Source organism: Ambystoma mexicanum, chromosome 6p (assembly GCF_040938575.1).
Source record: "Ambystoma mexicanum isolate Mex_15411 chromosome 6p, UKY_AmexF1_1, whole genome shotgun sequence".
In the NCBI taxonomy this organism is placed as follows: Eukaryota; Metazoa; Chordata; class Amphibia; order Caudata; family Ambystomatidae; genus Ambystoma; species Ambystoma mexicanum.
In genome coordinates, this window is record NC_090935.1 from 455,837,085 (window position 1) to 455,849,968 (window position 12,884).

Here is a 12,884-nt window from a genome sequence, read left to right on the forward strand (position 1 = left end):
TGGCATACTTGGATGACATTGCAGGGTTCAGACCTACCTTGAAAGAACATGTAAACCAGTTAGGATATGATTTGCAGGCTCTTGAGCAGGCCCATCTGACCATAAAGGCTAGTAAATGTCAAATTGGTAAAGTGGTCTACCTTGGACATGAGGTAGGAAGAGGTGAAATCAGGGCATTGCCTAGCAAAGTACAAGCTGTTCAAAACTGGGCCACCCCTACAACTCAAACCCAGGTGAGAACCTTCCTAGGCCTCACTGGTTACTATAGAGAATTATGGAACCATACCCTCTCCCTTGAATGTGGTCTCCTCACCCAAATTTCCTAAGAAGGTCAGGTGGAATGAGGAGTGCACTTGAGCATTTGAAGGCCTAAAAAAAGCCCTTTGTCAAGCTCCAGTCCTAAGAGCTCCTGGCTATAACCAAACATTCATTGTGCAGAAAGATGGTTCAAATACAGGCATAGGTGCAATTCTGAGTCAGCTGGATGAGAAAGTCAGGGAGCACCCCATTTGCTTCATCAGCGGCAAGCTGAAGAAACCTGAGACAAGGTGGGCAACCATTCGGCTTGAGTGCTTTGCTATTGTGTCGTCACTGAAGAAGTTTAAACCATACTTGTATGGATCTACTTTTGTAATTCAGACTGACCACCAACCCTTGAGATTTTTGCTGCAAATGAAAGGGGAAAACCCTAAGCTACTAAGATGATCAATCAGCCTCCAAGGGTTTGATTTTCTCATTGAACACAGGTCTGGGTGTCACCACCAAAATGCTGAGAGTCTCTCCAGGATGTCTGACCGACTGGAGTAAGGAGATTCATCCAGGAGTGGATTAAATCCTCCTGTCCTTTAATCTGGGGGGGACGAGTGTTAGGGAGAATTCTCAAGAATATGCTAATTTCCCTTACCTTTTGAGACCCCCAGCAACTTTGCTGGATTTCTAGGATTTTATGTTTTACCTGGAAAGAGTGTGAGCCTTTTTTCCCACTCTTTCATGCATTTTGATGTGTGTTATACTTTTGTGTTCTTTGGTTATGGAGTTTTAAAACAACTCCATAGGCATCATCTTTTTATATGTGTCACACTGCAACTTCAGTGCAGTGGCACAGGGGTGTAGTTCAGACTCCCCAAGGTTTAAATACCTTATCTGGGACTGACTGCTGTCTCCCAGACCATGTAAAGTTAAATTGACTTTACTTGTCTTTTTAAATTTACAGACCTAGCACACACTATCTTCCTATAGAGTGTTGGAGGGGTTGCCTAGGTTCCCCTTAATCTAAACACTTATGTACCATTCAAATGTAACCCTTTTCTACTTCAAATGGCTGGTGGCAGTGGTTTTAAACAAACTACCATGATTTTTCCCGACCGCGAACACCGGTAGCTAAAAATCGGGTCAGACATTTTTTCCAATATGGCGCCCAAGACCTATCTGGAAAAACAGACTCTGGTCAACTTTTTTTGACATTTTTTTAAAAAAAGATCCTCCTTGTGTTTAACTCTGCCCACCAAACCAGTTTTGTCCCCTTGTTCATTGGCCTTTGGTGGGCTTCAGAGATGAAGCCCTCCTCTGGCGCCAGAGTATCTGGGTGGACAGGATGTGAGGGAGGTGCCCGAAACTCCCTGTGCTTTGTCTCCTAGGAGACCTGAATGCACTCTGGTGTGATTGGCCGGCTGGCAGCCCACCAAGGACAGCCACCCTGCTGTGTGAGTGACATCTAGGCTGGAATGAATGGGGGAAAACTGTTTAAAAGCAGGCCTCTGGGACTTTGAAAGCAGAGTCAACCACTGGAACGAAATAACCGAAGACGAGCTGAAGGAAGACACCTGCTGCAATTCCTGGTTCACTTGTAAATCCCTGCTGCAGGTCTGAATTGCCTGAAACTCCATCGACAGAGAAGCCCTTCAAGGTTAACTTCTTCCCTTGAGTTTGGTGGGAACAACCAACTCGTAAGCCGCCTGGACACAGTCCCCATACTGGTCAAATTTTCTTCAGAGTGCTGTTGAAAACCGGATAGCAGGTGGGAAGGATACCAGTTTGTGGTCTTTAAGGCACTCACACCTTAAACCGACGTTTTGCCAAGCTTGTGGCCTCTTCCCTGGGCAGCGCAGGAACCTCCTGACGTCCTCCTTCTTCTCCCCATGACTGAAGCTCAAGAACAGCATGATCGTCAGGAACTGCCATGAACAACTGCCTCAGCTACAGCTTTTCTTCACTTACAAGGTACTGTGCAAGTGCGGTACAGACTCAGTTTGGCCGCTGTGAGAGTTTGTGAAACTTTCCCTGCTTGGAAGGCTTGTCCTTCCCTAAACCAACATCTAACTTTTCGTCTGACCACATTCTTCTAAAAACCGTGGCAAAGCCTTAACCGTTTACTACCAGAACTGTGGTATCCTATCCAAGACTCTGAACCATTGACTTTGTCCCAGGCCTATTGAATTGGATTGCTGGTTGTAGTGAACTGAAACTATTTGCCTTACCTCTGAAAGTATTTGTGCTTTTGATTCTAATAACCTTGTCTTTTTACCCCTTTTTAAAGTAACTGAAGTGCCATTTTGCTCCCACTTTAGGGGAGCTGAACTTGTTCAGAAACTGATTGGCTGTGTATTGTAGTTTATTAGAGTGTGATATTGAGCTGCTCTTGCTAGTGGAATGTTTTCCAAATGACTGTGTAAATAAATGTAGATACTTTTACCAAGAAACCTTGAGTAAGTGTTGTTTGAATCACTGTGATTGCTAGTCCTTTGTGTAACCTCCTGTACTGCTCACTTTACTCTTGAGATAAGTCTGGCTACTCAGCCACTACTACCACATTACTGTGTAGTACAGGATTGTACCAAAGGTGAAATTGTACTGACACGTCTAGTCTTAATTGTGTGTAGTGTTCCCAAAGGGTACTGCATGTGATTCTGCCTAACAGTGCACCCACACATGTGAGGTACCGTTTTTGTCGGGACACCTGTGGGAAACCGGGAAGGTAGGCCATGTGTTGTTAGCTGTGTGAGGTCAGATAGAGATGGCAGCAACACCCTTTTGCTGCAGGGATTACACTCCACCGGGATACGGAATAGAGCAGAGCTTTCTCTTTCTTTCCGCCGACAGCAAAACAAATGCTTCCACAAGCAGGTCCGTTGTGCAGAACCATAATTAGACAACCCTGCAGGACACCGTTTCTTGGGTCCTGTAAGAAGGAAGCATGTCTTTGTCACTATTCACCTCTTTCGCCATGTGTAAAATTAAAGAACACTCTGCATCTTGGCATATGTGTAATCCAGCTCAGAAGAGACACATTTACCATCAAGCACCTGTCTGCCAACACAGCCAATCAATGTAAACAACCCTGAGGAGATTGACATTTCTTACATATCTCCAATAAAAACCACGTATGAACACCAACCTGGGGTATACATGAATAACACCAACTATACTGAATAAATTCTGTCCTGAAGCTGGCCGATACATTTAGAGGAAAAAAGACACTATGGATAGTGTCTAATGTTCAATAAGGCCGAAGCATGTAGACAATCTGAGACACCCACACGAATATGTCTGGGCTCTCTTGAAACAAAGTGGTTACTAATGATATGTGCTGTTTTGTTTAACCCCCTTTCTAATGTGTGTATTGTGTATTGTGAATGTCTTTACGTACACTGCTTAAGAAAAGTTTTTTAGCTGTGTTAATCATGACAAATGGGATTCACTTTTTTGTTATCATACACCTTATTTTATCTACTTTTTGATACATAATAAATAAATTTTTGTAATATTAAAATCTGTTGGGTCCTATTATGTTTGGGTGTGTAGAATTATTTAAACTACACATGTTTAGTCTGTAAGCATCACCACTCTAATTGCGTGGCGGTGTAACGAGGGGTAATCAGTTTCGCATTGCTCACACACTTTTTCGACAAAAGTTCCCTTCTGAGTACTGATCCCCCGTCATCAAAAAAGTGGGAACTTACCTGATTGAGGTAAGAATAATTAGTGCGCTAAAGCAGTTTGGGGTAAAACAGCGAAATATCGGAGCAATAGGCATGGAACTGAGTTTATTTATTTATTTATGTATTTATTACTGCGCACAACACCCTTGGGTATCTAGGCGCTAGTTACATTAAGGTAAGAAAAGAGAAGAAGGGTGTGGGGAGATGCAGTAGGGGATGGAAGAGTCTTAGGAGGAGCAAATTTAGTTGAACAGCCAAGTCTTTAAGTTTTTGCAGAAGGTCCAGCAGGCCTGTTCTTTTCTGAATGCTGGGGGTAGATTATTACAGAGTTCGGTGGCTACAACCGGGAAGCTCTTGCCCCCTACTGAGAGAGGTGTGGTTGGTTTCCTACTCAGTTGTGAATATATATGTATAATTGGTTATTTATAACGTGCTTAATACAGAAGAGGTTTCTAAGCGCGGACCTGGGATTTAAACCTGTGCTTCTATTCGTCATCTTGATTCCAAGTACAGTGCGTTACCACTGAGCTATTCTACCTGTGCGTATTACTGAGTGTTTTTCAATAGGCACTAATAGGGTTAATGTAATTGTGGCCAAAGGTTGTAGCAACCAATTAGGATCATTTTACATATACATGGATGTGGGGGACGGACATAGTCCCACCAATCAGCTCATGTGACCTGCCTTAAAAATGTTACCAAGAGTTGTATGATAATTTGACACATTTTGTTTATTATGTTCAAATGCAGTGGGTGGCATTGACAGCAAACATCATTCAGTTCAGTTCCACAGGGCTGTCCGAACCCTGCTACAAAGCTGTTTGGGTCCAATACATGTGTGTTAATCTTGCTTGGAAAACACCCAATTTTTTTATTACTTTTTCTTCTCTTGGATTAGTTTTCACAGAGGTACACTGGTACAGATTCTTCTCCTCAGGAGCACAGATATCCCCCTGCACATGACACCACCAAAAACTGCATTTTCAAGTCCCCACACGAGGAGAGTTATTTGATAGCACAAAATGGCCGAGATGTTTTCTTTAATTTTCTTTCCCAGTGTATAGGCAACCCATAGTACATCCTCCACATAACCAGCAAAGTTGCACAGATAATATATATCACAAGTACATTTGCAGGAGAATATAAATATCCCATTTTAGGAATAGGAAAAATGTTTACACTTATTTAAAATGTAACTTTACATGCAGCAGAGTTTTTACATTAAATAAGATGAAATTTAACTTTACATGCGTCATGGCGTTTTTTGATTCTAATCATCCATTAAAGATCACGTTCTGTCCACTTCAAAACTCTGAATTTATGACCGGTTTCACCTGCATCTTTTCTCTAAGACAGGCACCATTCTGCACAGATGGGAAACTGCTGGTCAGACTGCTGTTTCGTAAACTTCGGAGTCCCACATTGCTCAATAATCATTCTAGAGATTCGAATCTGCACATGGAGCTATTGCAATAACTTCTCACTGACCCTGCCATCTCACTCAACCAATACTTGATGATATCCAATTATGACTAAAGGCAGTAGTACCCAGGATATCTCATGCCGCAGATAACAAGCTCAATCCGGCAAATGTAGCATTGGCTGTATGTAGTCACCCATCTAAGAAGGATACCTTGTAAGGGGAGCTAAACTAAATGCAACATGTCTTCTTCACACCTCAGCTAGCCCACATAGCAAAATAACTTGGGTTTACTATAGAGATCCTCTCTCCGGTTCACAACATATTGACAAAGAGTAAAAGATTTCTGGCTACCAGCTAAACCTCCTCTCGAAGAGACAAACCTTTCTTCAACATGAGGACTTTACAAGCTCTGTCCATGCCCAGGAAATCTTCCACATTGATGGGAGCAAATACCTCTTCAATGTCATCGTCACAACACACCTGGCCCCACTTCGGGCCACCCAACATATTGCAACATGAGTCATAATAGCAAATAAGATGTGCAACCCATTTCTCGCATGCTAAGGAGCTGCACTGATTTCCTATCCCAGTGAAGTATGGCTAATTCAGCATGAAGCCTACGTGAACACCGAGGAACTTTTAAAGGGGATTTATTGTATCAAGTTTGCTGCATCCTTTTCTCGTCCCTCAATCGTCGCTCCTCGCTCCCCGCGTTCTCGATTGGAATCCGTCATTCCCACGTTCTGTGATTCTATACAATACTACACATCCTCCTTCCTTCACACGAAAGTCCCTTCCTGTGCTCAGCTACTCAGCAAAGTTAATCAGGTGCTTTGGTCTTCAATAGATTCTCCTGAACCTTGATACAGCCGCTGAAATCACTCCAGGAGTACCTGCATGTTCTGGCAGGGAAGAATTACCTCTCTCTGGTCACCTCCTCACACCTTCTCACTTCACCATTCCCTGTCATAACCATTCATTGTTCCACACCCTTACATCCTTTGTTCTTACAACGTGTTTAAACACTTCCACCACCTCAAACCGTTTGGACCAATGACATGCATTGTCCCGCACAGCCACCAGCAATTTTATCCTAACCGAACATCCAACCTGTGGAACTTTTGCTGTCCTGATCTTCCTGTGATCCTGCAGTGTCTTATTGCTCAATTGCCTCTTTCTGACGATCCCTTCCACCTCATCCAGTTGCACTCTCATCTGCTAAGCTCAAAAGGAGACATGCCAGTTGTGCTGTGCGGCGTGAACCTAGTAGCCACAACCGTCCTCCTCACCACTTCCTTCCAATCTGTCCCATTAGACCATGCCCACCTGATCGCCTCCTTTATCACCCTATTGTACCTTTCCACAATTCCATTGGTCTGGGGGTGATGTATGGCATTGGTTTTGTGTGTATTGGATCTTCTCTTAAAGTACTCCTCCATTTCCCTAGATGTAATCTGTGATCCATTATCAGTCAAAACCTCTTCAGGTTCCAGAAAATCAATCACTCTTTTGGTGGTCACATACAGCGTCATCCTCAGCTCTGCCTATCTCGTCAAAACATCAATAACAACAATGCAAAAGGTCTGACATCCCTCACTCCCCACGGGCCCCAGTGCATCAATAGCAATTTTTTTCCATGGTCTCTCTGGTATGTCTGTCAGAACCATAGGATACTTTCGACTCATAAACCCTTTATCAAAGTTCGTACAAAGGATACCATTTCTGATGCTTCTTTCAATCTGCATGTTGCATCCTGGCCACCAATAAGTATTACTTATTCTGCATTTGGTTTTCACAATTCCTTGACGTCCTTCATGTCTAAGACATATCACCTTCTTCCTGATCCCCTCTGGGGGTACCAACTTATCTCACTTCATCAAATAGCCATCCTGAATATATAGTTCATCTTTTACATTCCGGAATCCCTCTATTCCTGCTTCTTGCATTTTTTTTTTATAGATAAGCCACTTTCATCCCGGCCTCTGACTACAAGCATCATTTTGACATCTTTAGTCATCTCTTCACACCACTCTTGTTTTGATTTTGAGGATTCACAAATTTTACAAATCATCTCTTTTTCCTCCTCATCCTCAGATTCTTCTCCGTAATTCGTCATTCTAGACAGGCAGTCTGCAGCATGGTTTCTCGCACCTGGAATGTACATCATTGAAAAATCAAGTTCTTGTAGCCTTCAAACCCATCTTCTTATCCTGCCTCATACTTTGTCAAGACCCTTCATTGAAAACACTTCAACTAGTGGTTTATGATCCATATGTAGCTCAAATGTGATTCCCCACACAAGGCTCATAAACTTGTCTGTAGCCCACTAAATGGCAAGAGCCTCTTTTTCTATAGTTTCATATGTTCTTTCTGCCCCTTTCAGCAAATGAGACGCAAATGCTATTACCTGCTCTTTTCCTTTGTGTGTCTGCGTCAAAAAAGCACCTAATCCTACATTGTTCGCATCAATTATGATGGGAGTCTCGGTAGGATCGCTCAGGGGCAATGTGCTCACCTTAGTTTAGTTTAGTTTAGTTTAGTTTAGTTTATTATTTGTATAGCGCGCCATACCCTGGAGTATCAGGGCGCAAACAGACAAGGATATGCTCAACTTGGTTACAGGTACATAGAAATCAGATGAAGGTGCAGAGATGCGCTGAGCTTGGTTACAGATATGCTCGGCTAATTGCAAGTACAGGAAAAGGCAGGAAGTGTAGACATAGACATCAGCAATATTACAGCAAGCAGATATGAACAAGGAGAGATCAAGGACAGGGGAGCAAGGAGCATGCTCCTGTTCGCGTAATATAAAGTTATATACAGTAATGTACAATGTGACAAGTGGACTAGTTAGCTGTCGTTGGGGAGAGATCAAGGACAGGGGAGCAAGGAGAGATCAGGGCAGGGGAGCGAGGAGCATGCTCCTGTTCACGTAATATATAGTTATATACAGTAATGTACAATGTGACAAGTGGACTAGTTAGCTGTCGTTGGCTCTCAGCCACCTAGTGAGGTTTTGTCTAAATTTTGCGAAAGGCTGAGGTTCTCTGACATCATGCGGGAGGGAGTTCCATAACTGCGCAGCCTTGACCGGGAAGCTATTTCCTCCTATAGTGGCAAGTTTGAAACGCGGGACTTGGAGGCAGTTTGCGTTGGCTATTCTGGTAGGTCTGGAAGAAGTCCTTTTGCGTAATCTATCCATGAGGTAAGGTGGAGCTTTGTTGTTGATACATTTGTGGGTGAGGGAAGCGATTTTGAGATGAATTTTGTCTATGGTGGCGAGCCATTTGTATTCTCTTCTTGTCGAGGATATATGCTCGTTTCTATTAATCTTGAGTGCTGCTCTCAAGGCATTGTTCTGGAGCACTTGAATTTTGTGGATGGTCTGTTTATTAGCTCCAATGTAAAGTCCATTACAATAGTCTAATTTGGACAGTATCAAGGCTCTGGCAAGTGTAATGCAACTATCTGTGGAGAGGAATTGTTTGCTCGCTCTGATAAGTTTGCATGTATATGCGGTGGCAGAAGCTAGAGAGTTAACTTGTTTGGTAAAGTTCATGGTGGCGTCTAGGTAGAATCCTAAGGTTTTTACTTCATGAGCTACTTTTATGTTGTTCCCATCAATAATGAAGTTGTCGTAATCGGGGCTGAGTTTGGATATATAGGTAGTGGTGCCCAGGATGATAAGCTCAGTTTTATCATCGTTCAGGCATAGGCCGTGTGTGGCCATCCATGCCTGAACGATGCTATAGATCCTGTTCACTAGGGCCAGGTCCTTGGCGTAGTCTCCTGAGAGCGGGAGGAGGATCTGGGTATCGTCTGCGTAGTTAGTGTAGGCGATACCCAGATGATCCATTTCATCAAAGAGAGGCTTCGTGAAGACATTGTAGAGGGTGGGTGACACACAAGACCCTTGTGGAACACCGCATGTTATAGGGATTGGATCTGCTGAGGCTGATGGAGCGAAGACTCTCATGGTCCGATTACTCAGGAATGACTTGATCCAAATTATGGCCTCTTTTGAGAAGTGGGCTGCCGAGTCGAGGTGACTACAGAGGACTGTGTGGTCCACTAAGTCGAATGCCGCTGATAGGTCCAGGAGGAGAAGTAGGGCCGCTTGGCCATTGTCTCTGCAATCGTCTATTTGGGCCTTAAGATCTATTAACGCTGTCTCGGTCCCATGTTGCGGGCGGAATCCTGATTGACGGATTCCAAGTAGGTGGTTAGACTCTAGGAAGCTTTGAATTTGCAAGTAAGCCACTTTATCTAAAATTTTTAGGAGAAAGGGCACAGTCGTGATGGGCCTGAAGTTAGTCGGAATGGTAGGGTCAAGGGTTTGCTTCTTTAGTAGTGGCAGTACCCAGGACTCTTTTAGGTTGATCGGTACTGAACCTGAGGTGAAGGAAGAGTTGATTAGTTTGGTTATAAATGGCGACAGTTCTCTCGCAGCATCCTTGATGAGTTGTGCTGGGCATTGGTCGCCTTTGCAGTTAGACGGTTTGAGTCCCAGGATGACCTTTTCTACCTCTATGGGCGATACCTTAGAGAAGCAGAAACGGGCTCCCAACTTGGGCTGTGGCGGTGGCGCTGAGCTCTGAGGGATGTGTGGTGTTAGTGATGCCTTCTTGATGGCAATTTTGGTTTGTAGGTTTGCTACCTTGTTTGTTAAAGCAAGTTGTATGCTAGAGCACCATTTTTTATCCTTGGTGCAGTTTTCTTGGGGTACAATGGGTGTTTCCAATTCTTTCAGAATGCTGAACAGTTCTTTGACACTAGATTTTGAGTTGGATATTCTAGTATTGTAGGTTTCTTGTTTGGCTAATAATATTTCTTTCTTGTATTGGGAGGAGGCTTTGGAGAGGTTGAGTTTATTTTTGACTGATGGGGAAAGTCTCCAAATAGTTTCAAGTTTTCTTTTGGCCAGCCTAAGATTTTTTAGGTGGGGCGTGAACCAAGAATTGAGGTGTTTTTTAGGTTTGCTATTTCTTAGTTTGAGCGGGGCTATGTGATCCAGGGCTGAGGACATGGCTGCATTATAATGTTCGACTAACAGATTGGGGTCCATGCAGTCGGGTAGTGAGTTTAATTTAGGTATTATAACGGGCATTAGATTTTCTACTGTCATTAGTTTTTTATTTCTCGTTGGCAAGGGTGGGGCAAGTGAGGACGGGGCAGTGACCCGGTGGGTTGTCACTGAGAATAATAGCAGGTGGTGGTCAGTCCAGATCTGCGGTACAGAATCCGTAATATTTACTTTGCAATTATGTTCTGCTATCCAATCAAGGATGCGACCTTTGTTGTGGGTGGGTAGTTCAACTTTTTGGATGAATCCCAGCTCTTTCAAGGTCAGAGCAATCGCTGACGATTGGGTGTCCTTATTGTCATTATAGCCTAGATTAAAGTCTCCTAGCACTATTGTTTGGGATGTATTTTTTAGGTTATTGGACAGGGATGTCGAGATGTCCTCAGAGAAGGTTCCGATAGGACCTGGTGGTCTGTAGATGAGGATGATGTTTAGGGTTTGGGAGTTGGCGATGGTTATTTTGACCGTGAGGCATTCACAGGATTGCATATTGGTAGTAGTGATGATCCTCATGTCCAGGCTAGTTTTAGCTATGATTGCTAGACCTCCACCTCGGGAGGTAAGTCTGTCCGCACGTAGGATTGTATAGTTGTCTGGGACTGCTAGTGATAAGGCTGGGCCAGCGGCATCATGTAGCCAGGATTCTGAGATGGCCAAGAAGTCTAAGTTGTCTGTAGCAATGATATCTGAGATCTCTGTGGCGTGTGCGACTAGCGACCTGGCGTTTATAAGTGCACCTTTGAGATATGATTTGTGGTCAGCTAAGTTAGGGCTGGTGGTGTTCTGACTACCTTTAGTTGCCTGTTTGGAGTTATTTATTTTGGGTCTGTTGGGCTTAGGCTGTTTCCTAGTAGGTTCCGCAATACCCTTCAAGGGTAACTGTATTTTGTTTCGGGATTTTGATAGTTCAGCCTTCTTGGCTGGTAGCTCATGCAGTTTGGACAGGCGAGCACGTAGTCTAAGGTTTCTGTCTACAGTGTTGCATGGCCTTTGTAGGGTGGTGCTATCTGGATAGTGGGTCATTTTAAGTCCAGCAAGACGACACGGTTCCATCCCCTGGTCCACGCTTAGAAACCTCTGGGTATTGAGTGCATCATAAATAACCTATCATATCATATAATTACTGTGCGTCCCTCACACATAGTTTCTTAATGCTGGTGCTGTCTTAAAAGCATTTTTTATCTATTGAAATTTATCCTCAGATCCTTCACCCCCGTGAATCATTTATTCATTTTAATCATATTCCGTAGGGCAACTGTGTGCTATGCAAATCCTCGTACAAACCGAGTAGTGTGTGGCCATACCTAAACATTTCCTGACCAGTTCCTTGCAGGTCAGAGTGACCATGTCTTCTATCATGTTTACTAAATCCCTATTAGGGATGATTCTATCCTTTGATATTACATGTCCCATGTACTCAATTTCTCTCCTATTGATCTTTGATTTTTCTCTGCTGTGTGTCATACCTACATCGTGCAAATTCTTAAACACCTTCTCCAATCTCCTGTCATGTTCTTCCTCTCTGTCAGCATATATCACAATATCATCCTGGAAGAAAATGACACCTTCATCACCATCGAATATTCAATACATTATTTTTTGGAACACTGAGGCTGCGGATATTAAGCCAAATGGCATCATGCGGTATTGGAACAGGCCTTCTGGTGTGATGAAGCCAGTTAGATGCCTCGACTCCTTGTTTAGTTGTACTTGATGGTAGGCAGCAGTAAGGGCAACTGTTGAAAATATTTTTGCAGAACCCATGGTTGAAATCAATTCCTGGATATTAGGTAAGGGATGTCTTTCAGGAATTACACACTTTTTTAGCTTTCTTAAGTCGTTGCACACCCTTACCTTTCCTGAGCACTTCCTCGCCACTACCAGTGGGGAGAGCCATTCTGGTGCATCAATTATTTCTATTATTCCTTGTTCTTCCAGTTTGCTAAGTTCTAACTTCATTTCATCCCTCCTGGATATCGGAACACCTCGCAACTTCTGTGCTACTGGTTTGCACCCTCGTTTCAGTACAATGTGATTTGTGAAACCTTTCACACACCCAATCTCATCTCTGAATATTTCCATTCTGACTTCTCCTTTGTCAATTTTATGTGACTCAATCAAGAAAACTGATTCTGCTGGATTTGGATCCAGTCACACTTAATGCAATCTCTGATGTGTCCAACTAAGTAACATAGATTATCCTTTTTTGAGACATATATATGTCCTTCAGCCCGTCTGTCTTTACAACCTAGTGTATCCTTGAACCATCCAATTATGTCAATTTGTGAGCCACCATAAGCCCTTGGCCTGATGTCAACTTCATGTAAGTATTCTGGTCCCATTTTTTTCACACTACTTCTGGAATGAGTGTGTATTTGGCTCCTGCGTCTACCATCATCGTAATCGGTTTGCCAGTCCCGAATATGGGTGTCTTTGGGCT